At 52.9% G+C, this 26,937-nt stretch overlaps 1 protein-coding gene across 4 annotated transcripts in view; it reads right to left on the bottom strand.

Annotated features, from left to right (window-relative positions):
- Positions 1-26,135, bottom strand: part of ATOSB (atos homolog B) — a 70,678-nt gene extending 44,543 nt beyond the window's left edge. For 3 of the 4 annotated variants that reach the window (XM_077816584.1, XM_077816580.1, XM_077816583.1), the window contains exons 1-2: positions 26,008-26,129; positions 24,013-24,052 (exon numbers count right to left, since the gene is read on the bottom strand). The gene's annotated coding sequence lies outside the window, so the exon portion shown is untranslated. Of the gene's footprint in view, positions 1-24,012; positions 24,053-26,007 lie in introns of all 4 variants that reach the window. The other variant, XM_077816581.1, reaches the window with a different exon arrangement.
- Between the last annotated feature and the right edge of the window lie 802 nt (positions 26,136-26,937).

Raw genomic sequence — 26,937 nt, 5'->3', positions numbered from 1 at the left:
TGACAACCTTGGGTCTGTGCTTAACATCTCCCAAACCCATTGGAAAGCCCTTTGGTGTTTGGCCTCTCATGCAAGCGCTATGAATCACCTAAAACTCCTGCCCCTTTGGCATGAGCCAAGCATCTAGTCAGAACCAGCATCTAGCTGGAGCTGCCTGGTTTCACACTCACGCCCACAGGCCAACCTTCTTAAAACCCACTCGTTTCAACAGGGTAGGAAATTCATAAGAACGGCCATACTAGGTCAGACCAAAGGACCATCTAGCCCAGTATCCTGTCTACTGACAGTGGCCAATGCCAGGTGCCCCAGAGGGAATGAACAGAACAGGCAATCATCAAGTGATCCATCCCCTGTCGCTCATTCCCAGTTTCTGGCAAACAGAGGCTAGGGACACCAGCCCTGCCCATCCTTGCTAATAGCCGTTGAAGGGCTTATCCTCCATGAACTTATCTAGTTCTTTTTTGAACCGTATTGTAGCCTTGGCCTTCATAACATCCTCTGGCAAGGAGTTCCACAGATTAACTGTGCATTGTATGAAGAAATATTTATTTCATTTGTTTTAAACCTGCTGCCTATTAATTTCATTTGGTGACCCTATTCTTGTGTTATGAGAAGGAGTAAATAACACTTCCTTATTTACTTTCTCCACACCAGTCATGATTTTATAGACCTCTATCATATCCCCCAATCATATCTCTTTTCCAAACTGAAAAATCCCAGTCTTATTAATTACTTCTCATACAGAAGTCATTCCATATCCCTAATAATTTTTGTTGCCCTTTTCTGAACCTTTTCCAATTCCAATATATCTTTTTTGAGACAGGAAGACCACATCTGCATGCAGTATTCAAGATATGGTGTACCATGGGTTTATACAGAGGCACTATGATATTTTCTGTCTTATTATCTATCCCTTTCTTAATGATGCCCAAAATTCTTTGCTTTTTTGACTGCCACCGCACACTGGATGTTTTCAGAGAACTATCCACAATGACTCCAAGATCTCTTTTTTGAGTGGTAACAGCTAAATTAGACTCCATTTTATATGCAGAGTTGGGATTATGTTGTCCAATGTGCATTACTTTGCATTTATCAACATTGAATGTCATCTGCCATTTTGTTGCCCAGTTTTGAGAGATCCTTTTGTAGCTCTTCGCAATCTGTCTGGGACTAAACTATCTTGAGTAGTTTTCTATCATGTGCAAATTTTGTCACCTCACTGTTTACCCCTTTCTCCAGATCATTTATGAATATGCTGAATAGGACTGGACCCAGTACAGACCCCTGGGGGACACCACTATTTACCTTTCTCCATTCTGAAAACTGACCATTTACTCCTATCCTTTGTTTCCTATCTTTTAACCAGTTACCAGACCATGAGAAGACCTTCCCTGTTATCGCATGACAGCTTACTTTGCTTTAGAGCCTTTGGTGAGGGACTTTGTCAAAGGTTTTCTGAAAATCTAAATACACTATACCCATTGGATCCCCCTTGTTCACATGCTTGTTGACCCCATCAAAGAATTCTAGTAGATTGGTGAGACATGACTTCCCTTTACAAAAAAACATATTGACTCTTCCCCAACAAATTATGTTAATCTCTGTGTCTGAATATTTTGTTCTTTACTATAGTTTCAACCAGTTTGCCCGGTACTGAAGTCAGGCTTACCAGCCTGTAATTGCCAGGATCTCCTCTGGAGCCTTTTTTAAAAATTGGCATCACATTAGCTATCCTCCAGTCATTTGGTACAGAAGCTGATTTATGATGCATCCAATGAAGTGAGCTATAGCTCACGAAAGCTTATGCTTAAATAAATTTGTTAGTCTCTAAGGTGCCAAAAGTCCTCCTTTTCTTTTAATTTCCGTTTCACTAACTTACTCATTTTTGTGTAGTCTCCCTTTCTGAAATTAAATGCTACGGTGTTTGGCTGCTGTGGTGTTTTCCCCGCCACAGGGATGTTACATTTAATTATATTATGGTCAGGTCACTATTACCAAGTGGTCCAGCTATATTCACCTCTTGGACCTGATCCTGTGCTCCACTTAGGACTAAATCAAGAATTGTCTCTCCTCTGGTGGGTTCCAGGACTAGCTGCTCCAAGAAGCAGTCAGGTAAGGTGTCAAGAAACTTTATCTCTGCAGCCAGTCCTGAGGTGACATGTACCCAGTGAATATGGGGATAGTTGAAATCCTCCATTATTATTGAGGTTTTTATTTTAATAGCCTCTCTAATCTCCCTGAGCATTTCACAGTCACTATCACCATCCTGGTCAGGTGGTTAGTAATATATCCCTACTGCTATACTGTTATTATCGAGCATGGAATTACTATCCATCGAGATTCTATGGTACAGTTTGGTTCATTTAAGATTTTTACTTCATTTGATTCTAAGCTTTCTTTCTCATATAATGCCACTCCCACACCAGCACGACCTGTTCTGTCTTTCCAATATATTTTGTACTCTGGTATTACTGTGTCCCATTGATTATCCTCAGTCCACCAAGTTTCTGTGATGCCTATTATATCAATATCCTCCTGTAATATGAGGCACTCTAGTTCACCCATTTTATTATTTAGACTTCTAGCATTGGTATCTAAGCACTTTAAAAACTTGTCACTTTTCAGCAGTCTGCCATTACATGATGTAATTGAATGGGACTTATTTTAATTTGACTGTTTCTCATCAGATCCTATCTGTATTTTATCATCTTCCATCCTCTCCTCCTTACTAGGACATAGAGAATCTCCCTTAATAGATTCCTCCCCTAAAGGATGTCTCTGCCAAACCATGTGCTCTTCCGCATCTTTCGGCTTTCCCCCAGCCCTTAGTTTAAAAACTGCTCAATAACCTTTTTAATTTTAAGTGCCAGCAATCTGGTGCCATTTTGGGTAATGCCCACCCATCCTGTACAGGCTCCCCCTTTCCCAAAAGTTTCCCCAGTTCCTAATAAATCTAAACCCCTCCTCCCTACACCATCATCTCATCCACACATTGAGACCCTGTAGTTCTGTCTAACTAGCCCTGCGCATGAGACTGGAAGCATTTCAGAGAATGCTACGATGGGGGTCCTGGACTTCAGTCTCTTACCTGGCAGCCTAAATTTGCCCTCCACGACTTCTCTCCTATCCTTCCCTATGTCATTGGTACCTACATGTACCACGACCACTGGCTCCTCCCCAGCACTACACATAAGTCTATCTAGATGTCTCGAGAGATCCGCAAACTTTGCACCAGGCAGGCAAGTCACCATGCGGTTCTCCTGGTCATTGCAAACCCAGCTATCTGTGTTTCTAATGATCGAATTGCCCGCAACTATTACCTGTCACTTCCTAATAATTGGAGTTCCCTCCCCCAGAGAGGTATCCTCAGTACGAAAGGATACCACATCATCACCTGGGGATCATTTCCCCCCCTCCGTTGGATGTTCTTCTTCCCCAAAACTTTCATCCTCGTCAACAGCACCGAGGCTGTCAGACCAGGGGTGGGACCATTCTGCTGTGTCCTGGAAAGTCTCCTCTCTGTACCTCTCTGTCTCCCTTAGCTCCTCCAGCTCAGCCACTCTGGTCTCCAAAGCCCGTACACGGTCTCTGAGGGCCAGGAGCTCCTTGCACTGAATGCACACATACGCCACCCACCCATAGGGCAGGTAATCCTACATGCTGCATTGAGGGCAATAAACTGGGTGGCCCCCACTCTCTTGCTGGACTTCTGCCTGCATTCTCTTTTTACTCCTGAATTCCCCACCCATCAGAGCTCTGGACAGGGTGCAATGCTGCAGTGTCTCCCAGCTCAGCTATTTATCTTACAAGAATTGTTCGCTTCATTACTTCTCTACCTTTCTGCCATAACACCATGACTGTAACTAGGCTGAGTCCATTAAGCTTGGCCACTTAAGACCTGTGCTTGTGAAGTAAAGCTTATACAGCAGAAAGGTGTGTGTCCCCAACAGCTGCTGCCCATTGCTGGTCTCCAAGTGTTCTGGCATCTCTCTCCAGCATCAGACCTGGTGGCTCCCTATGTTTCTATCTTCCCATGGCCTCCCTTTTCATGACAGACCCTCTGAGTATGTCTATACTGTGATTAAAAAGCCCGTGGCACTGAGTCTTAAAGCCCATCAGCTGACGCAGGATGAAGACTAGGTATGGAGATCCTCTCCCACCCCCCACCCCCCCGCCCATGCAGGGTGAGGGTCTCAGAGCCCAGATTCCAGCCCAAATGTTTACACTACAATTGTATAGCTCCACAGCCCACCCACCCCCCCCAAAACCCGAGTCAGCTGACCTGGGCCAGCCACAGCATAGCGTGAGTCTTTCAGTGCAGTGTAGACACCTTTTCAGAACCCTCTGGAGGACTGCGTTGAGGTGGAAAACCCTAGTGTTAGCATGTGGGAGATCATGCCAATACCCAGTCCCAGTCGGATTTCCCCGGATGTGCCATATTGGATTAAGCTCATTTGTCCCTTGTCACTTAATCCACAATCTTTTAATTTCCCTCTTAACATGCGTCTGAGACATATCCAATTACAAACTGGCCCATTTCAAGTGATTCACTTAAGCTTGTGTAAATCCTTGTTTAAAAAAAAAAAAAGCCAGCTAAGGATTTATTTTGGGTACCTTTAACACACACACAGACACACACACACACACACGTGCACTGGATGAGCAAACAGCCCTTCTCAGAGTATTTTTTGAACCTAGAAATTGACTTCTCCCACAGGCCACTTATATGGCCTTGTCTTCACTAGGGTTCTGGGTCACGGACACCGGTGCAGCTGCACCAGCAGTAACAGCAGTGGGAGTGCTAGTGAACATAAGGCTTGAAGAATGAGATGCTTCCCCCCCGAAAACAACAAGGGAAGATACCCGCAGCAAGCTCCCCACCTTCCACCCGGCCTGCGCTGCAAGACAGCCATGTTAGCAGTATCTTCACCCCTGGAAGCATCACAGCTTTGATCGATTTCATCTACCAGCATAATACTGTACAGACACACAATTACAGCAGCTATAATTTCTGTAATAAATAAATTCATAGTAAACATGCAGGCCCGGAGTGTCACAGAGGAAATACGAACAGTTGGTTGGGTATTTATTTTGTTTGTTTAAGAAAACACAAACCATTCCAAATCTGAAATCTCTTCCCCCAACAAACAAAGCATTAAATGGCCCCAGCTCTCAGTGCCCGAAGAGCTACAGCTCCTGTAACTAGGCACCATAGGGGAAGGAGCACTGTTAACTTACCTTTGTGGTGGCAGCCAAATGACACAGACATGCCCAGGCAAATATATTACCCCTGTGTCCAGCCGTCTTCTTAATATTTCACCAAAGGGGTTTGTGTGGGGTCTCTGCCGAAAGCTAAGGGCTAGCTGATTGTCACAGCTCTTGTGAGATGTTTATGGGGAATCGCTTAAGAGAGATGTAAAATGTAGAATATTAGGTTTCAAAACTGCTAAAGGGAAATTAGTGACATGAGGTGAGGCGGGTCCCAGGGCTAACTCAGTCAGCATTAAGAACAATGGACATCCCTGGAGCCACCCTAGGTTTACTGTCTGGATGATGTGCAGGCCTGAGGGTTTAAAAAGACAAAAGAACCTCAAGAAAGGCTCAGAATAGGGGCCCCCTGCCCTGGGGTGAGTTACAACAATCTGTAAGAGAAGGGGAAAGGGCACAAGACTTCATCCATTACAGAGAAGCGATTCTGCCAGCAGGGGCTTGTGATGGCCAGTGCTCACTGGAAGCATCCTCGAGTGGTTAGGGGGTCAGGTCTTTAGTCACCATGTCTCCATTATTCCCCCAGACCTCCTACAAGCCTGGGGTCAGGTTTTCTCCTTTGTTTGGGTTGGAACCGACCCTCCAGTCGGGTCATCCAGCCAGTCCTATCTCTACCCAGTGTGGCAGGATGCCTGGGAAAGAGGGGCTTGGTTATTGTCCACCAATAGTTCCAAAACCTTACACTTACTTTTATTTGAATCTCTGACTCAAGTTCTGTTCAATAAACACCAGTTTGGTTCTGCTATGGATACGTCTATGTGCCTTGTCCTAAGGACAGGGTCGAACTGAGGTGAAACCAGCAAACTGGAGTGCACTGCGTTCACAGAGGCAGCGGATCAGTGTACACTGCACATGGCCAGAAGATAAGGGACTGGGTACTTAAGCTTAACAAAGTGGTGTGTGAGAACTGGTAGCCTGCACTGAGAAAGAGTGGGGCTTGCGGAGCCTGGAGCAGAGTGCTCGTGTTGCCAGCAGGTGGGAGCTGGGCACAGGCAGGGCTCTCTCACACTGCGAGCAGGTGGCAGCGATTCACCCCAGGCACATCGAGTACCCCCAAAAAGCGTCACGCAGCCCAATCAACTCTGCATAATCTGATCTTCTCTCACCATCTTCATGAGCTTTCTATGAAGGGTTCAGCATGGACAGTAGAGATGAAGCATAGGCTGGGGGTGATCCCTTTAGTCCCCAGAGCGTGATACCACACGGCTAAGACAGGCAGACTAGCACGGAAAGAAATGCCTGAGAACAATGTTCTTGTGGGGGCCTCTCTGAAATGAGTTGTGGGTCTCCGTCCAGTTCCTACAGGGCAGGACTACGTCACAATAACCACCAGCATGGCTGTTGTCAGTTTCAGCCTAGAGGGCCTGGTTTGAACATGTCATGGAGACTGAACTATCGTCTCCCCCCCCCGCAGTGTATACACTAGGATTTTCCCTCCACTGTGGGCCTACACCAGTATTATGTATATAATGGTGGAAGCACTAGTGTAGACAGGGTGCATTACCACGCCCCCAGCCTGTGGTATACTAACTCTTCCACCAGTGGGAACAGCCACAGGGCCACACCAGCCCTTGACTGACAATGAGAAAAATCCCAGTAGGGGCACTCTCTCCAGGTCGGGACTGGGGACCAGTGGTGAGGGATGGGGCCACGGGAGAACTTGCACTCTTGCCGTTCATGCATTCTCCACCCTATAGCCAGAAGCTGCAGTCTCAGTAGGGCACCTTTCGACGCAGCGATTTTCCGCAATTCCTGAGTTCAGTGTGAAATGCAGGAGTCATCAACGTGGAGGTGGAACCACCCACCAAAGGGAGGAAAAGTTTCCTGCCATAAGCTCCTGGACCTGCCTCGTCTCTGCTGAGCTCCCAGCCTCGCTCTGCCGTGTTCTTACGGAAGCAGCAGCAGTCATCGGAGCAGCTTCATTTTTGTTCTCAGAGAAGGGCATCCGCCAGTTTCCCAAGATGACAGAATAACGTGGTATTCGGTGTCTGATGTACTGACAGGGATGTTGTAACGGCATCGGCACCCACCCTCACAAGCACCCCGTCTCTGGCTGATACCTGCCTGCAATCGCTCAGTTTTGAACAGGGCGGCACCTACCTCTCGTGGGCGCCCCCTTTTGGTTGGGTGTGAGCCTGCTTTTCTTTCAGTTCTTACAACAGGGCAGCACCCGCCTCCCGCGAGCCACCCCCCCCCCCCCACAGCTGATGGTTCTTTCAGCAGGTCTTCAGTGACTTAGCCCTCTGGCCAAGGCACACTGTCTGTAGGTGGAACAAGAAGCGAAAGCCCTTCCGGGGTATACAGTCTTTACCACCCGCCAAGGTCTCCTCCCAGGAGACACTGCCTTCTATAACAATCCAACAGGGCCCATTGCACTACCTTCTGTTGGTGTGTCCTTCCGGCAGCCTTCCCTGGGCTCAGTCTCTAACCAGGCCAACAAGACCCATCACGGTACTCTTAATTGGTCTAGCTAGGCTCTGGGCTCAGTCCTTGCTTGGCCTCGCAGCCAGCCAGGAGTTCCTTCTTCGCTACCCCGGTCTTCGGCAGCCTTCCCTGGGTTCAGTCTTGCCTGCACTGAGCTGTCCCCGGTCTGCTGCTCAGCCAACCAGGAACCCAGAATCCCCTCTTCCAGCTCCAGGCAGCAACTGACTGCTCTACCTCTGCTGCTTCCTTTTATATGGCCCTTCTACCCCTGATTGGCTGCTCCCCTGCAGCCACTCTCGGCTGCCTGGAGGATCTCTCTTCCGCTCTTTTCTGGAGTGGGGTGACACAGGGCCACAAGGCCTCCAGCAGGGGGTCTCCACACCTATTCTACCCCATCACAGACGTATATTCCAGAACAGGGCTATCAGATGGCTAAAGCAAAGTGCAGCATGTAATTCACACCACACTTCCGAATTCCAGCACAGCAGCTCTGTTCACACCCTCAACTAGAAGGGAATCTAGGTCGGCCACCTCTCCCTAGATGTGTATTCCAGCACTGTGTGCCTCACTCCTCCCCAAATGACTATTACTGCCCTCCCCAGCCAAGAGCGGGGCCCCATTTTGTCAGGCACTGTACAAAGACGTAGTAAGGAACAGTCCAAAGAGCTACAGTACAAGCAGACAAGACACGGTGGGAGGGGAAACAGAGTCATAGAGAGCAGGGAAGCAGCTTGCCCAAGGTCACACAGCAGGGCAGCAGCAGAGTCAGGAGCAGAATCCATGTCTCCCCCATCCCAGTCAAGAGGCCTATCCGCTGGACCACACCGCCTCTCAACATTATGTTACAGAAACACCGAGCATACATTTACACTGAGATAAAAGACCAGAGGCTGGCCCAGGTCAGCTGACAGGGTGCTTGCAGGGCTTGGGCTGCGGGGCTATAAAATTACAGCATAGACATTTGGACTCGGGCCCAGGCTCTGGGACACTCCCACTTCACGGGGTCTCAAAACCCAGGCTCCAGCCTGAGCCCAGACATTTCATAGCTTGGCAGCCCAAGCCCCGCGAGCCTGAGTCTGCTCACCTGGGCCAGCTGCAGGTCTTCTGTTGCAATGCAGACATACCCCTAGAGGCCAGCCCCATAGGGGACCCATTGTATGAGGCATGGTACTTTGTGAATGACAATCCCAGTCCCAAAGGGTTTAGAGCCAAACCCACTGAGCAGACGTGCCTAAGCTGTCAGTTGCATGTCTCAACTGTCCGGGACTTGTGGGGCAGGATGGGGAGAGGTATGTCTGCTGATGTTGGGCAACTGAGCGGTTCCCCTTTGTCTGGCTGTTCCATCACACCAAGGAAGCACAGCAAAACTAAAGGAACCTCCCTCTGAAACGTTAGGCCCGAGCGTGGGGCTCTCTGCCCAAAAATCACTTGTTCTCACTTACGCACCATGTCCCGATCTCCATGTTCCTTTCACTCAGGCTCAGGGTCTGGCCTACACTGGGCACATTTCTGTGACAGTCTGTGCTCCTTTTACAAGGATATGTTAAATTTTGTACAAAGTATGCCTTAGGAGGTGGTCTCTGAAAACTCAATTTGCTGACCATTATTGTCCTGGTAAAGTATGTGTGGCAACACTGTATGTAAAGTTATAAGATTCCACTCTATGATATTGCTGAGACATGATGCAAATTTAGAAAAGCAGCCACAAATTGGTTCCTGAGAGACAAAAGGCAAACTGATGCCCCAGCTGGGTGTCAACTAATCATCACCCGGTTCAGTGGCCATTCTTGGCAGGGAAAAGAGTGTGAGCAAGAAATTTACATCCTGGCAAGAAACAGCTGGAAGGTCCCATCCCCACAGACCTTTTGTCTGCTGAACCCGAGCTTGAAAGGAGTCTCAAAGAAGGGGAAAGTGCAAGAATGGGAACAAATGCCACAAGTTACTCCTCCCTTCTCTCTGCTCATGCCATCAACGCCACCTGAAGGAAAAGAAAAACACTAGACTGGGTGAGGAGTACTGGCTGAAATGATTCTAGCCAGCAAGACTGTTAAAGTATGCGGTGAGAGTCCTTTTGCTTTAAATTAGGGCAGTCAAGCAATTTTAAAAAATTAATCGTACTGTTAAACAAAAACAGAATACTATTTATATAAATATTTTTGGATGTCTTTCACATTTTCAAAAATATTGATTTCAATTACAACACAGAATACAAAGTGTACAGTGCTCACTTTATATTTATTATAAATATTTGTACTGTAAAAATAAAATAGTATTTTTCAATTCACTTCATACAAGTACTATAGTGCAATCTCTTTATCATTAAAGTTGAACTTACAATTGTTGAATTATGGACAAAAAATAACTGCACTCAAAAATAAAACAATGTAAAACTTTAGAGTCTATAACTCCACTCAGTCCTACTTCTTGTTCAGCCAATCGCTCAAACAAGTTTGTTTACATTTGCAGGAGATAATGAGGCCCGCTTCTTGTTTACAATGTCATCTGAAATTGAGAACAGGCATTCACATGGCACTGTTGAAGCCAGCGTTGCAAGATATTTATGTGCCAGATGCATGAAGGGACATATGAATCTTTAGTGCGTCAACCACCATTCTAGAGGACATGCATCCAGGTGGTGGAATCTCCATCCTTAGAGGATTTTAAGGCCCAGCTTGACAAAGCCCTGGCTGGGATGATTTAGTTGGTGTTGGTCCTGCTTTGAGCAGGGGATTGGATTAGATGACCTCCTGAGGTCTCTTCCAACCCTAATATTCTATGCTGATGACGGGTTCTGCTCGATAACGATCCAAAGCAGCACAGACAAATGCCTGTTCCTTTTCATTATCTGAGTCAGATGCTACCAGCAGAAGGTTGATTTTCTTTTTTGGTGGTATGGGGTTCTATAGTTTCCGCATTGGAGTGTTGCTCTTTTACGATTTCTGAAAGCATGCTCCACACCTCATCCCAATCAGATTTTGGAAGGCACTTCAGATTCTTAAATCCTGGATCAAGTGCTGTAGCTATTTTTAGAAATCTCACATTGGTACCTTCTTTGCGTTTTGTCAAGTCTGCAGTGAAAGTGTTCTTAAAATGAACAACATGTGCTAGGTCATCATCTGAGACTGCTATAACATGAAATATACAGCAGAATGCGGGTAAAACACAGAGCAGGAGACGTACAATTCTCCCCCAAGGAGTTCAGTCACAAATTTAATTAATACATTATTTTTTTAACAAGTTGTCATCAGCATGGAAGCATGTCCTCTGGAATAGTAGCCAAAGCAAAAGAACCTACATTTGTAAGTTGAGCTTTCATGATAAAGAGATTGCACTACAGTACTTGTATGAGGTGAATTGAAAAATACTATTAATACTATTACTATTTCTTCATTTTTACAGTGCAAATATTTGTAATATAAATTGAGCACTGTGCACTTTGTCTTCTGTGTTGTAATTGAAATCAACATATCTGAAAATGTAGAAGAAATATCCAAAATATTTAATACATTTCAATTAGTATTCTATTGTTTCACGAAGCAATTAAAACTGCAATTAATCGCAACTAATTTTTTTAATCGTGATTAATTTGGGTTAATCGCATGAGTGAACTGCAATTAATCAATAGCCCTACTTTAAACTCATTTAGGTTGTCAAGGTAGATATTAGTTGCATTTCACTTTTTTTTTAAGCCTCGTTACTTTTAATCACTTAAAAATCTCTCTTTTGGTAGTTAACACACTTGTTTTATTGTTTTATCTAAACCAGTGCGTTTGGACTGAAGAGTTTGGGAACCTCCATTTGGGAGATTAGGATTTCTGCATATCATTTTCTATTAATAAAATGATGGACTTTCTATGAGCTTTCATTGTCCAGAAGGAGAGAGCGGGCCAGTACCAGACACATTTCTGGGGACAAATCTGGGAGTGGGAGTTTGCTGGTGTTAGTCTGCAGGATAATTCATGGCTGGCTGGCTGCACTCATAGAATGCAGCTGGGAGTAATTTACATGCTGGAGACTGGGTGTGAGCAGAGCAGGAGTGGTTGCTCTCAGAGTGAAGCAGTATAAAAGGGACCCCAGGCTGGAGAACTGAGGGGACACAGCTGTTCAGCAGTCCAGGTTGCAGCCTGGGTAATGTCACAATTTCACCCCGGAGTCTAACCCATTTTAAAATCGATTCAGGTTTCCAAGCCAGCTGTACCAGTGCAGCAGCCTGGCAGCCGAAGCCAGCTCAACTCTGAGTGAACTGTGTAGGCCAGAGGTGGCCAAACTACGTCCCGCGGGCCACATCCAGCCCATGGGACCGTCCTGCCCAGCCCCTGAGCTCCCGGCTGGGGAGGCTAGCCCCCGGCCCCCCATGCTGGGCAGCGCGGGCAGCGTGCCTGGCTCCGGCTGCTCTGAGCAGCATGGTAAAGGGACGGGGAGTGGGGGGGGGGGGCAGTTGGATAAGGGGGCAGGGGGTCCCAGGGGCAGCCAGGGGACAGGGGGTGGTTGGATAGGCATGGGAGTCCCGGGGCGGGGGGTCTGTCAGGGGGCAGGGGTGTGGATAGGGGTCAGAGCAGTCAGGGGACAGGGAGCAAGGGGGGTTAGATAGGGGGTGGGATCCCAGGGGGTGGGAATAGGGGTCAGGGCAGTCAGGAGACAAGGGAGGTTTGATGGGGCTGAGGTTCTGGGGTTGGGGGTGGTCAGGGGGTTGGATAGGCATGGGAGTCCCTGGGGGTCTGTCTGCGGGCAGGGGTGTGGACAGGGGTCGGGGCAGTCAGGGGACAGGGAGGGGTTGGATAGGAGATGGAGTCTGGGGAGGTGGTTAGGGGTGGGGGTCCCAAGAGGGGGCAGTCAGGGGACAAGGAGCAGGGGGGGTTGGATGGGTTGGGGGATCTGAGGGTGGCAGTCAGGGGGGCGTGAAGTGGGAGCGGGCAGATAGGGGGCAGGGGCCAGGCTGTTTGGGGAGACACAGCCTTCCCTACCCGGCCCTCCGTAAAGTTTCACAACGCCAATGTGGCCCTCGGGCCAAAAGTTTGCCCACCCCGGTGTAGGCCAAGCCAGGCTGCGGACAGAGCAGGCTTTTAGGAACGTTCCACTGGCTTTTTACCCCCTATTCAGAGCTGAGAGGAGAGGACACAGCTCACGCACAAGACCAGGCTCATGCGAATGGCTGGGCCATCCATGGAGAGGCAAGACGTCATCCAGGGAGAGCAACGTGGTCTCCTTTCCACTCCTCCTCTGCCTGAATGGCCCCAGTGCAAACTGAACTCTGACTATGGGTGGTACAACAATTCGTGCTCCATCCCATAATAGTCCCAGCAATCTGCAGCTGCCGGAGCTTGCTGGTTCCTTTGTGGGCAGGGCTGGCTCCTTCTGGTATCAGTCTGGGCTGGCTGCAGAAGGAGAGGGGGGAAGGGACTAGTTCACAGGATCCTTTTACACTAATACCTAGCACTGACCTTTGAAATGTATACTGTAAAAGAGGTTTACAGTTGCACATTGATCAATCCACAAAGGTGGGGATGCTCTATTAGCTCCTATCTAGTCCCCTCCTGGGGGGTCATAGCCAAGGTTTTGGGCAGAGTGCAGATGATGGCTAAGGTCCCAACTCCTGTAAAATTGCAGCCACATTGGAAGTAGGCTGCCTGATCCAGTTCTATCTGTGGTGTAGACAGGCCTATCCTGTCTCCTTCACTCACTCATGGGGCCCAGGATGCACCTGGCGAGGACTGGTCTCTAATGGTAGTTTCTGAAATATTTCACCCCTTCTCTACTGGTTGCTAGTGTAGTAGCAGCCTGAGTGGCACAATTCTTTGAAGTGCCAACCTCCCCTTACAATACCTGGATTTACAGCTGGGCACGCCTTTGGGCCACACCCTGGGGATCAAGGCATTTCCAGGGAGCTCTAGGCACTGCTGAAGGGACTGGCCTTGCCAGAGGGTTCAATGGCTCTGGGTACAAGAGAGGGGGTACAATCTACTCTCTAGTCACAGTGAAGCAAGAGTTAGGAGACTGGGTCCATTCTGGTTGGGCCAGCCTGCAGCTCAAGACTTCAAAGACAGCAGGGCTCGATCATCTAGGTGGTGCCCTGCCCTGTGGAGGTCAGAGCGCGAGACAAGACACACAGATGTCCACACGAAGCTCTCCCTCTGGACCCTGCGGTGCATCCTGCTAGAGGTGCCCATCCGCTAGCCCACGCAGTCACCACATGAGGCTTGCCGGCTGTGCTCTGAGGGAGCACATGAGGGTGCAGAGCCCTGGGGAAGGGGTGGGGGGGGGAGTGTTAGCAAGGGGGTCACAATGCCACTGGGGAAGCTTTGGTGCTTTACAGTCAGCACGTGACGGGACCCAGGGAAACCGTTGACCCAGACGGCAATCCTGCCGTGCCTGCTCCTCTCTCCTCTGAAGCAGCTACCCCCATGGATCTAGCTGTCAGCAATGCGTTGCCATAGCAATTCTCCCCCCATTTCCACCCCTCAGCATGCCTCAATGCTGTTCTGCCTCACTCCTTTGTCTCAGCTCCCGTGAGCTGCCTGTCCCCTCCACAGAGCCCCCCCCCACGTGGGGCTGGCTCCACACGGCCCCACTTGGGGTTCAGCAGCCGCATTGCACTCCCACCCATGGGACACCCTAACCCCCTCGCCCCCCCGTCACGTCACCAGCGTCCCGGCAAGGTCAGTGCCCTGGGCAGCCTGCAGCAGGTGCTTTCCCCTCCACCCAGTCTATGCCCAGGCAGCCCGGCCACTAGATGGCACAAAGAGCGGGGCACATAGCACTTCACGTGCATCAGATGCCATCTTAACGTCACAAAACCCATTCAGCCAATTCTGCCTCGTCCCAGTAGCAGATGTGATGGAAAACTGAGGTCCTGACCCCTACCTGTCATTACAGGCCTGGGGCATTTTCCATATGAGACAGGGTGTTAACCAGATTTCAGTGTAAATGATTCTGTTCTGCTGCCCTCAATCCCACTGGGGCTTGAACTGGATACAAGACCTTCCTTCCCTTCCCGTCCTAAACACTGCTGGATAGTACTGCTGAGTCCTGTTACACAGCTGCTACCTTCCACCCCAGGGGTAGCTGCATATCAGTGGTGGGTAAAGTGAATCCTATCCATAGAACTATCATACAGATGGGAGAGGCTAGGGGAGGGCAGAGAGCATAGTTTGTAGCACTCGCTAATGTTGCTATGAACATCATTGACAAATAAGCTTAACAATTCATTAGACAGCCTCGCTCCCACTGCCCCTCCCCCCTGCTCACATGAGTCACTCAAACACTTGACCCCATTACAAAGGCTTCATGGTTACAGCTGATGGTTGGGAAACCTGGGTCCTGATCCAGGATGAGCCACTGACCTCAGGCAGGTCATGTGACTTCCTTGGAACACCATCAACCAGGCTTTAAAAGGGGCTAAAAATAAAGATGGGCCCGAGCTGCAGAATTAAGGTCTGGACCTAACTGCAGACATTTGCGAAGTTCAGGGCTGTCCAGCTCCAGAGTTTGGTTCACAGCCAGCACCCCTGCAAAGCAGGGCGGAGGGGGGCGGGCGGGGAAGGGCCCTGCAGGACAGAACACCCTGTGCAAACAGAAAGAAACCCGGACAATCAGCGGATCGACATCTGAGCTGAACTCATCTGGACACCCCAAGCCCCCCAGTGTGGGTGTCACTGATTCCAGCCTGCCCCAGGACTGGAGGGTGTCAGCTCCACATACCAAGAGGCCATTCAGGGACACAGAACAGGTCAGAGCTTTGTTCCCATCTCCCTGGACTGTGGGTATTAAATCTCATCTGCCTCAGCACCCCAGGGCCTCATGAAAGGAGCACACTCTGCCTGTGAACACAACGGTCCTGTGCTGAACAGTGCAGATCCTCATGCAGTGGGGATGCTGTACTCGAGTGGGTGCCAACACACAGGGCTGCGCTCCCCAGATCCTTTGGGAAAGGGCTGGCCTAACATCCTGCATGGGACAATTTGGGTTTATGTCCCTCCCGATTCCCACGGTGTGAGGATTACAGCTGGGGCCTGGCGGATGGGGCAATCAGAAAGCAGGAAAGATGGGGGTGGCAAGCAGACCCATGGAGCATCACGCACTTTAGATACAGAGTTGGTTTTGGCCCAAACAGCAGGTCAAGGGACAAATGTCTAAGACCAGGGTCCTTGATACTCAGTCTGCCCGCACAAACAGAGATGGCAGCCTAGGTGTGGAACTAGGGGTGCTGCAGGTTCTGCTGCCCCCCTGGCTTGACGTGGTTTCCATCACAGACAGGGTTTGCTGTTTGGTCCAGTGGCTCTCAGCACCCCTGGATGGCAGGGCACAGGGGTATGTCATGTATGGTGGCAGCAAGACAGCAGATCACGCCAATTAACTGGATCCAATATGGCAAATCTTGTGTTGCAATGGCTGCCAGCCATTACTGCCCAGACCCCAGACCGTGTAGTCCGCTGGGGATATCCCAGCTCGGTGTGCTGGAGTTCGTGTGCAGCCTGTACCGACCAAGGTGAGACTCTCCCCTCTGCCCTCAGAGGTTTCTTTTCTATTTCCCACCTGGTACTAGCATCCTTACAGTCCCATGAGCGGGCGCCCTCCCCCAGATAAGGCACACAGGTGACCAAACTTGTCTAAGGCGGCAATGGCCCCACAGGTGAAGCTGGCCCGGGGGGACACGAATGGAAAGCGGAGTGCAGGCTGCCTGTGCCCATGTCAGCGCCATGCAGAGGGGAAGAGTTGGGGGCGGGGGGGAGCGGGAATTCTTACCAACACCTCCCCTGTCCCCCAACCTCCCCAGGGCAAAGGGCGCAAGGCAGCCGGCAGGCATTAGCATCTGTGCTGGGAGGGACTGAGTACAAGGAAAGACGGTAAATAAGGGATCTGAAGAGACTGAGCCAGATGCTCCGGCCCTAGAGCGAGGGGCAGCAGCGTAAAGCCCTACGATAGAAGGCGTGTACTAGCACCGAATCGAGAGGGCGGGTCAGTCACACAGGCCACACGCTGCAATGGCAGGCCCACGGGCCACTCTGAACCATCCCATCAGAGACAGCTCAGGAAGTGTGGACGGTCCTTAGCCTCCATGGGGCTTGGAGCACTCCACTAGGGAGAATCATTCTTCTCTTTTCGGAAGGTGGGAGTGGGGGAGAGGGAGGTGTAGAATCCCAAGTCCCAGACTGAGGGGTGTCTGAACAGGGGTGGGAGGAGGCAGACAGATCCCAAAGCAGAGCATCGAGTACCCAAAAGCAGCAGTGCTGGGAACAGAGAGACAAAGACAGGACAATGCAGGGGGTAGAACAGCTACAGTTAAAATCTGGTGACTGTTTCTGGAGTGTGACAGCAGGTCTGGGCATGAGGGGGGTCACCTCTCCCTCCAGCCCCAACCTGTGCCATCCAAGATGTGTAAACATGAACTGGACACCTCTGTCGCTGGGCACAAATGGCCCAGACAGCGTAATCCCTGCTCCTCTGGGAAGGATACAAAGCATGCTGTGCTCCAGAATTGTGCCATGGTGCATTGCCAGAGACATCAGACAGATCCAGGGGCCAGCACCAGGCCATGCAAACTAGACTGGGCAAAATGCTACCAAGTATGCTATAGGGACCAGCCCTGTCCCAGCTCCTCCACCCCTCACTTCTATGAGCACGCAGCAATGAATCATCACACACCTAGGGTTGCCAACTTTCTACTCACAAAACCAAACACCCTTGCCCCACCCCTGCCCCTTCTGCAAGGCCCTGCCCTGGCTCACTCCATCCCCTGCAACCTCCCCGTCGCTCACTCTCCCCACCCTTACTCACTCATTTTCACCAGGCTGGCTCAGGGGGTTGGGATGCTGGAGGGGGCTCCGGACTGGGTGGGTGGAGCTGAGGGGTTCGGAGTATGGGAGGGGGCTCCAGGCTGAGGCAGGGGGTTGGGGTGTGGTAGGGAGTATGGGCTCTGGGCTGGGAGTGAGGGTTCTGGGGTGAGACCAAAAATGAGGGGTTAAGGGTGCAGGAGAGTGCTTCAGGCTGGGATCAAGGGGTTTGGAGGGTGGGAGGGAGATCAGGGCTTGGGCAGGGGTTTGGGTGCAGGGGGCTCAGGGGTGCAGACTCCAGACGGCGCTTACGTCAAACAGCTCCCAGAAGCAGTGACATGTCCCCACTCCAGCTCCTACGTGGAGGCGTGGCCAGGCGGATCTGCGCTCTGTCCCGTGCGCAGGCACCACCCCACAGCTCCCATTGTCTGCAGTTCCCACCCAATGGGAGCTGGTGCTTGGGGCAGGGGCAGCATGTGGAGCCCCCTGGTTGCCCCTACACCTAGGAGCTGTATGGGGGACATGCCGCTGCTTCCGGGAGTCACGCGGAGCCACAGCAGGCAGGGAGCCTGCCTTAGCCCCTCTGCACTGCTGACTGGACTTTAAACGTCCCGGTCAGCAGTGCTGACCAGAGCAGCCAGGCTCCCTTTTCGATTGAGTGTTCCAGTCGAAAACCGGACACCTGGCAACCCTATACACAGCCCACTCTGGGCAGAGTTTAGTCATCCTCCCATTAGAGCACGATTCCATAGGAGCCGCCAGAGCCCGTCAGCCCAGGAGCCTGTCTCTGACCATGGCCTGCCTAGCAGAAGGCAGATGCAAGAGAAAAGGGGTTACTCACCTCTCCTAGCTCCTCCTCCCTAAACACAGGGCCCCTCCAGTGACCCCCTTTAGGAGTCAAGTGCCTGGGACCCGTGGCCACTTTCTCGCTAACAATTGGGCATGCAGGCCTGTCCTTCAAACCCTTCCCGCCCTCAGGTCAAGGGTATAAATAAGGCCTGCTCCCACCAGCGATCCTCAGTTCCTCTCTGCCCCCAAAGCGCACCTGAAGTGTGTGGGGTGGGGGGGGAGTGAGATCAGCATGGCTCTGCAGCACCAATGTATCCAGAGCACAGGAGGTAATTCAGCCCCTTTCCTCCTTTGCGAGCGGCCTCCGCCGAGCTCCACAACAGGACATTAGCTAGCAGGGGCCTCCCAAGGAAGCAGGCCAAGGAGGTCAGTCAGCCACAAGCACTGCCCTCCCAAGCCCAGCAACTGCTTTGGCTGCAGGGTCAAGAGAGTGGGGCCTGTAAAGGTGTGGCCTGAGCCCACATGGCAGGCCTGCAGATCTCAGATCTGGGCACAGTGTGGACACTACCGTGTCCCTGTGGAGGGAGCCCAGGACATCTTGGCACGAGGACGCTCGTGAATTTGTACCATACGTGATCCGATAGACTCCCTAATCCGTTCAGAGGAGTTTTGAGCAGCAAGAGCCTAACTGGTGGATTTTTCATCCAGGGCAATAAATGGCCTGTTACACTTCCTAAAAGACTTAGTTCTGTCCGGATAACACTAACCTGGCCACGTGTACACCCAGAGCGCAGAGCCTGATCTCCCCAGGGTAACTATGAAGCCTCAGAGAAATGCAAGATGACGACCACTGGCTCAAACGGAAATCCGAGACTACCTTACTCAGGAACTTAGGGTGAGGCGTCAGCACTGCTTTCCCTGGACGAAGGACAGCCCACAGCCCACCTGGCCAGCAGAGTCTGCAACCAGGAAGCCTTCCCAGCTGAGGTGAACACCAGCAGGAAGGAGACGCTCAGGGAGCAGTGCAAAAGACAGCAAGATCCCAAGAAGAAAAGGAGTACTTGTGGCACCTTAGAGACTAACCAATTTATTTGAGCATGAGCTTTCGTGAGCTACAGCTCACTTCATCGGATGCTCATGCTCAAATAAATTGGTTAGTCTCTAAGGTGCCACAAGTCCTCCTTTTCTTTTTGCAAAGACAGACTAACACGGCTGTTACTCAAGATCCCAAGGACTCAAAGGACCCTTCCCAGGTGTTTGTTGAGCTCCAAATTCAAGGCACAAGGCTCTGCAGGCTCTCTGATTGGAACCCCAGTGCAGGAAGCCTGAGCAGTTGCCACGGACAGCTTCAGAGACAGACAAGAGAACACTTCCACAGAGCTACGCACAAGTATGGGGGCAGAAGTGCCCCAATCTCACTTGCTCCCCAGGGCCAGGCGCGTAACTAGGAGTAAGTCACACACTTGTGGGGCTTTGTTAAAAGCAACCAGCACCTGAATGACTGGCGGGGGTTCTCTGTCTCACAGCTGGTGCCCCAGAATCAGTCTGCGCTCCACCTGGCACCAAACCCACTGAGCTTTCACAGCAAGCTATACCTGCGACATGCAGAATGCGCCCTGGCAGCAAGACAAGGTCCTTCACTTGAACCTTTGATCAATCCTCTGCCCACTGAGGGGCCTTCCATCCAGGGAGCTCAAGCTGCGTTAAGCCTCCCCACACCAGTAAAGAGAATCACTTCAGACACCAACTAAGCACAGCCACCCACATCCAGGAGAAGCCCCTCTCCACCAGGGAGATGTGACACTGAAAGAATGCAATTAGCCCAGCTGGAATTTGGCCAGAAAATCAGGGTTAACTCTTCAGCTCTTGGATAAAGTGCAGTGGGGTCTTCACCGATTGCTGGGGTTTCCATCACACCTAACAACAGGCCTGGGACGTCCGGTCACTACCCAGGAGCACAGCCTGCTGAGTTACTAACACCACTTCCTGCAGCACCTGGGTTTTCTTTGGAGGCCTTCCATCCGAGGACTGGCCCATCAAGACCCAGTTTAGTGTAGGAGCTCGACCCAGGCCACAGCCGAAGTGAGTATAGCTGCAGGCCACAGGACAGATATGACAGAAGCCTGTGAAATGCAGGGTGTGTGAGCCCAGCTGATTTCCGTTCTGGGGACTCAAAACCAGCTGAAGAAGCTGAAAGAAACAAGGGAAAGGGAATTGTTTATTGATAGCTGACCACAGGACGTGCAAGGTGAATGGAGGCTAGGAAGGAGAAAAACTTTCAAGGAGTCGTCGCCCCTGGATACCGCCAGGAAATACCAGGTCTCCAGCAACACTCAAGCTCTGTTAGGCCCTGGGCCGCAAGGCACTTCCCCAGGACCCTCAGAAGCCTACAGCGGTTCTTTGGTTCCCCTGCTCTTAGCACAAGCTGAGTGGGAAAAGGTAGAGGACACAGCCCACGCAAAACAGGTGGAGGGTAAGAGACAATCTGGAAGGCGAGTTCCAGGAAGTAGAACGGCCAGGCAGCGTGGATAGCAGTAACGGTAGGAGACTGGGAGACCCAGGCAGCCTATTCTCTAGCATAGGGGCAAAAAATTCAGACATGACCCATGGTGGTAAGGAATTAAGCAGAATTCCTCTCCTGGTCAGGTCCACCCTCTGATTGGCCAATGACATCAGCTTCCATCCTCACTTATTATGTTTTCAAACAAGCACCTTCGTGCTCTCTCCTTTGCTGTCCCTCATGCTTTGGAGGAGCTTTCTGCAAGCATCCACAAAGCGGCTTTTTTATCTTCCTTCAAACTCTCCTTTGCTGTGGTGCCTACAAACAACCTGGCAATGTTTAGGCTGCTGGTGCGCTGAGACCATCACCTGACCACGACTGTCTCAGGATTTCTTCATACTCTCCTACCTATCCATCTATCGTCTTACACTTGGACTGTACGTTCTTCGAGGCAGGACCTGCTACAATGGGGTTCTCGTCCACAGCTAGGGCTCTCTGGGGTGCTACAGTTATACAAATAATATCCACCAACTCTAACAATACAGAGAGCCATGGGAGGACTATAGAGACTTTGGGAAAGTGATCTCAGCACAACTCATCTTCTCAGAGATCCTTCCAGCATTGAGGGCAGGTGAAAGCCTGGCAACTCAGCTGGTAGCTGAAGAAGGGTTTGGAGTCAAGGAGCATTGGCTTCCCTTCTACGGTGAGAGAAAAACATCCACTTGACCCAACGTCCAAGATTCAGGAGCGACCTGCCAGCTTGAGAAAGGAGAAGGGGTCAATCCAACCTGTGGGGGCTGTACAATAAACGCAGGGCAGAGAGAAAGCTGGGAATGAAACAGAAGTGGCTGCATGAGGGTAAGGAAGGAAATGAGCAGCAAACAGTGATATCGTCCGAAGACACCAAGAGCCGGGGCGAGAACAGGAAGAACACAGGAGCTCTTACGGAACAGGGGGAGGATCTGGTTGGTCTCACATGGCCTGGAAATGGGGGAAGGGCACGGGCAAGACACAGACAAAGCTACTACCACCACTCCTTCCTAACTGACCACAAGAGAAGAGGCAGATCAGCCATCAAGGGCAGACCGTTCCTCTTCCCAGTTTGCCGGCAAGCCAACAGAGCTGAGCAGAAGTGCTAGACCTAGGAGTGCTGGTTTGACGCGGTTTCCACCATATCCAGGGTTCACAGTTTGGTTCAATGGCTCTCAGCACCCCCACTGTACAAATTGTTCCAGCACCTCTGGAGCGGAGGGAGTCACAGCTCACACAGCAGAGCCCAAAGCAGATTTCTGACCACCAGCTGGAAGTGCCAGAGTCTCAATACCGTGTTGTTCTCCATCCTCCCGGCTTTCCTTAGAGCAACAATTCTCAAACTTGAGCAACCCGAGGACCCCCATTTTGATTTAAAATTTTTTGAAGACCTCCAAGCCCCCCGCTCAGTCCCAGGCCCCTCCCGCCCATTTCCCACCCTTCCCCGCTTCTTTCTGTCCCATTCCCTGAGCACGCCCCATCCCCACTCCTCCCCCTCCTGAACAGCTGTTCCCCGGTGTGCAGGAGGCATTGGGAGGAAGGAGAGGAGTGGATCAGCAAGGCCTGCAGACCCCCTGGAGTACCCTCACAGACCCCAGTTTGAGAAACACTGCCTTAGAGCAATGCTCCAATGAGAGAGGAAAAGAAAACTCTCCCCAGAGGGGACAAGAAACAAGCTGAGTCAGTGACAAAGCTGAAATGCATCTATAGAGCTGCCCTAGGTGTTAAAGGAACCTGGAGCTTCAGCCCAGGAACTGTTGCTGCAGCTCCCTGCAGCACAGGCTCCAGAGAGCAGCTAGCTCGCAGGAGACTTCTGAACAGCCAGGCCCAGAGAGACAGCTCCCCAGACCCTGCGCACACCACAGCTACTCAAAAATATATGGAGCACTCCGAGCCAGGAGAGTCTAGGTATGAGAACACACAGGACCCTAGCAGTAAGCCAGCGAGGAGACAGTCAGGGAGCAGGAACAGCTCCTTTGCTCCTCTGTCCGAGACCTTGTGGTGACCGGATGATGCTTACCAGGGGCCACCACAGTCTAACGCAAGGCCAGCAAGATCTAGACTTTTGAACAGACACCGTGCCTGTGGATAAAGTGTAGTGCTCTGCCCATCCAGTTTCTGAACTAAGGACAGCCACAACATACAGACTAGGTTTCAGAGTAGCAGCCGTGTTAGTCTGTATTCGCAAAAAGAAAAGGAGGACTTGTGGCACCTTAGAGACTAACCAATTTATTTGAGCATAAGCTTTCGTGAGCTACAGCTCACTTCATCCGATGCATTCAGTGGATGAAGTGAGCTGTAGCTCACGAAAGCTTATGCTCAAATATACAGACTAGGGTGACCAGACAGCAAATATGAAAAATTGGGATAGGGGGTAGGGGGTAATAGGAACCTATATAAGAAAAAGACCCAAAAATCAGGACTGTCCCTATAAAATCAGGACATCTGGTCATAGAATCATAGATGGTCACCCTAATACAGACTGTGGCTGCCCTTACTGCAATATGGACTGTGGTTTTCAAGAGACTACAGATCCCAGCATGCAATGGGGTAAACTAGGCAGCTCAGATATTAAAATGAAGCATTGCATGCTGGGACATGTAGTCTCCAGTAGAGCTCTCTGGTGGCTCCTGAAAGACTAACCGATTTATTTGGGCATAAGCTTTCGTGAGTAAAAAACCCACTTCTTCAGTTGCATCTGAAGAAGTGGGGTTTTACCCACAAAAGCTTATGCCCAAATAAATCGGTTAGTCTTTAAGGAGCCACCGAACTCCTTGTTATTTTTGTGGATACAGACTAACAGGGCGACCCCCTGGTACAGAAGAGCTCTGTGGATCTTATACTAGACATGCGCCAGAATCACCCCTGCTTTACCGCTATTCGGTGAACTGAAGCTAAACAACAAGGAAATAAGGTTTTATGAGCAAACTTCATCATCCCAATCCCAGAGCCCTTTCGAAGGGAACACCTTAGACTACGGCACGACAGCGACACCCCAGTGCTGATTTTTCACACTTGCTGTCTGGTCACCCGATCAGATAGTGACAGTCTTCAGTCACGACCAAGCAAAGCTGAGTTTGAACTTGTGACCTTGAGGTGAAAGGCCCCATGTCCCATTCCCAGTTCTGAAGTGCATGAACCAGATAACTTCAGCAGCAACAGTGAGGACATAACCTGATTAGCAAGGCCTGGAAACAGCACAGCTCATTTCAAGTCAAATCCAGTTCTTACCTGCAGCCTCTGCTCAAGGGAATCAGATCACCACAAAACCCTGTGAAAGAAAAGCAACACGAGTCTGTATGGAAGCTACAAGCCTTCTCCTCTCACCACTGCCTCCATTCTTGCCTCACCTCAAAATCCCCCCGAAAGTGCTTCACTCCCCCATGATTGGGGTTCATGTACTCCACCCCAGTCCACCCCCAGCCTCGCCATAATCCTGGGAAATTAGTGTGGGGGCAGGAAGACTGTGTAATGCATGAACTCCTCCCTGCAGATTCTATGTAGGTGCTCCCCATCACCACCTGATTTGGGGGTTCACCCCTCAAAATCTGATTCATCAGATCCCCACACTCCTCCATTTGGGGTTCACCCAAGCCCCATTACCGCCAGGGGCCTCCCCCCTGACGGCAGGGTTCACCCCAGTCCCATTACTCCCCGGGGTGTCGTCCACCCCGACGGCAGGGTACACCCGAGCCCCATTACCCCCCTCCCAGGTCACCCCCTGACCACAGAGCTCACCCCAGCCCCATTATCCCCAGGGCGCCAAACAAGGCAGGGATCACCCCAGCCCCATGACCCGCCGGGGTCTCACCCACCAACGGCAGGGTTCACTCCAGCCCCACTATCCCCAGACCTCACCCCCCCGCAGGCGGGGTTCACCCCAGCCCCATTATCCCCAGGCGTCACCCCCCCCCGACATCAGGGTCGCCCCGCCCCATTATCCCCAAGCGTCACCCCCCCCACCGACATCAGGGTCGCCCCGCCCCATTATCCCCAAGCGTCACCCCCCCCACCGACATCAGGGTCGCCCCACCCCATTATCCCCAGGCGTCACCACCCCCCCCGACATCAGGGTCGCCCCGCCCCATTATCCCCAGGCGTCGCCCCCCCCCGACACCAGGGTCGCCCCGCCCCATTATCCCCAGGCGTCGCCCCCCCCCCCCCGACACCAGGGTCGCCCCGCCCCATTATCCCCAGGCGTCGCCCCCCCCCCCCGACACCAGGGTCGCCCCGCCCCATTATCCCCAGGCGTCGCCCCCCCCCGACATCAGGGTCGCCCCGCCCCATTATCCCCAGGCGTCACCCCCCCCCCCCGACATCAGGGTCGCCCCGCCCCATTATCCCCAGGCGTCACCCCCCCCCCCCGACATCAGGGTCGCCCCGCCCCATTATCCCCAAGCGTCACCCCCCCCACCGACATCAGGGTCGCCCCGCCCCATTATCCCCAAGCGTCACCCGCCCCACCGACATCAGGGTCGCCCCACCCCATTATCCCCAGGCGTCACCACCCCCCCCGACATCAGGGTCGCCCCGCCCCATTATCCCCAGGCGTCGCCCCCCCCCGACACCAGGGTCGCCCCGCCCCATTATCCCCAGGCGTCGCCCCCCCCCCCCGACACCAGGGTCGCCCCCCCCCCCGACACCAGGGTCGCCCCGCCCCATTATCCCCAGGCGTCGCCCCCCCCCCGACATCAGGGTCGCCCCGCCCCATTATCCCCAGGCGTCACCCCCCCCCCCCGACATCAGGGTCGCCCCGCCCCATTATCCCCAGGCGTCACCCCCCCCCCGACATCAGGGTCGCCCCCCCCCCGACATCAGGGTCCCCCGCCCCATTATCCCCAGGCGTCGCCCCCCCCCGACATCAGGGTCGCCCCCCCCCCGACATCAGGGTCACCCCGCCCCATTATCCCCAGGCGTCGCCCCCCCCCCGACATCAGGGTCACCCCCCCCCGACATCAGGGTCGCCCCGCCCCATTATCCCCAGGCGTCGCCCCCCCCCCGACATCAGGGTCACCCCGCCCCATTATCCCCAGGCGTCGCCCCCCCCCCCCGACATCAGGGTCACCCCCCCCCGACATCAGGGTCACCCCGCCCCATTATCCCCAGGCGTCGCCCCCCCCCGACACCAGGGTCACCCCCCCCGACATCAGGGTCGCCCCGCCCCATTATCCCCAGGCGTCGCCCCCCCCCCGACATCAGGGTCACCCCGCCCCACTATCGCCAGACCTCGGACCCCCAACCGCGTCTCTCCTCCGGCCCGGCCCGGCCCCTCTCTCGGGACCCACCGACTCCGGCTCCGCAGCACCCGCTGCCCGACGCCGACTGCCGAGCGCAGCCGAGAGGCTCCCCCAGCCGCTTCCGGGTCCAGACTCAGGCCCCGCCCCTGGTCCCGCCCCCTCTCCCTGACTGGCGGTTTTGACGCTGCGTAAGCCGGGCGCGGAGCCAACTCGGCCGCGCAGCCAATGGCAAGGCGCAGGGTGGTGACGTACACGGATGAGCCCGGCCTCTGCCCCGCCTCCTCCACGTGCGGTTCTGTGATGACAGCGGGGAAGGGGCGGGTCCAGGGCGAAGCGGCTCCTCATTGGTGGGAGGCCTAAGGGGCGGGTCCAGGGCCCGAGAGCCGAGGAGGCGGCAGCGAACCCTGACCTTCACCGGGTGACCCTCCCCCCGCCCCCGACCGCCCCTCCCCCTACCCCAGCCCTTCCCCTCCCCCCGCCCCCGACCGCCCCTCCCCCCAGCCCCTCCCCTCCCGCCTGCCCCAGACCGCCCCTGCCCCTCGCCTTCCCCTCTGCTTCCCCTCCCCCTCCCCTCAGCCCTGACTGCCGCTCCCCCTACCCTAATCCTTCCCCCTCCCCCCGCCCCCGACCGCTCCTCCCCCTTCCCTCAGCCCCTCCCCCCTCTGCCCCGACCGTCCCTCCCTCTACCCCAGCCCTTCCCCCTCCCCCGACCGCCCCTCCCCCTCAGCCCCTGCCCCCGACTGCCCCCTCCCTACCCCAGCCCTTCCCTCTCCCCACAGCTCCTCCCCCTCCCCTCTCCCCCAGCCTCGCCCCGCAGCCCCTCCCCCCTCTGCCCCTGACTGCCCCTCCCCCTCTTCTGCCCCAACCCTTCCCTCTCCCCACAGCTCCTCCCCCTCCCCTTTCCCCCAGCCTCTCCCCG

This window comes from Eretmochelys imbricata, chromosome 5, assembly GCF_965152235.1.
Source record: "Eretmochelys imbricata isolate rEreImb1 chromosome 5, rEreImb1.hap1, whole genome shotgun sequence".
Taxonomy (NCBI): domain Eukaryota; kingdom Metazoa; phylum Chordata; order Testudines; family Cheloniidae; genus Eretmochelys; species Eretmochelys imbricata.
This window is presented reverse-complemented; position numbering and strand designations above follow the sequence as displayed.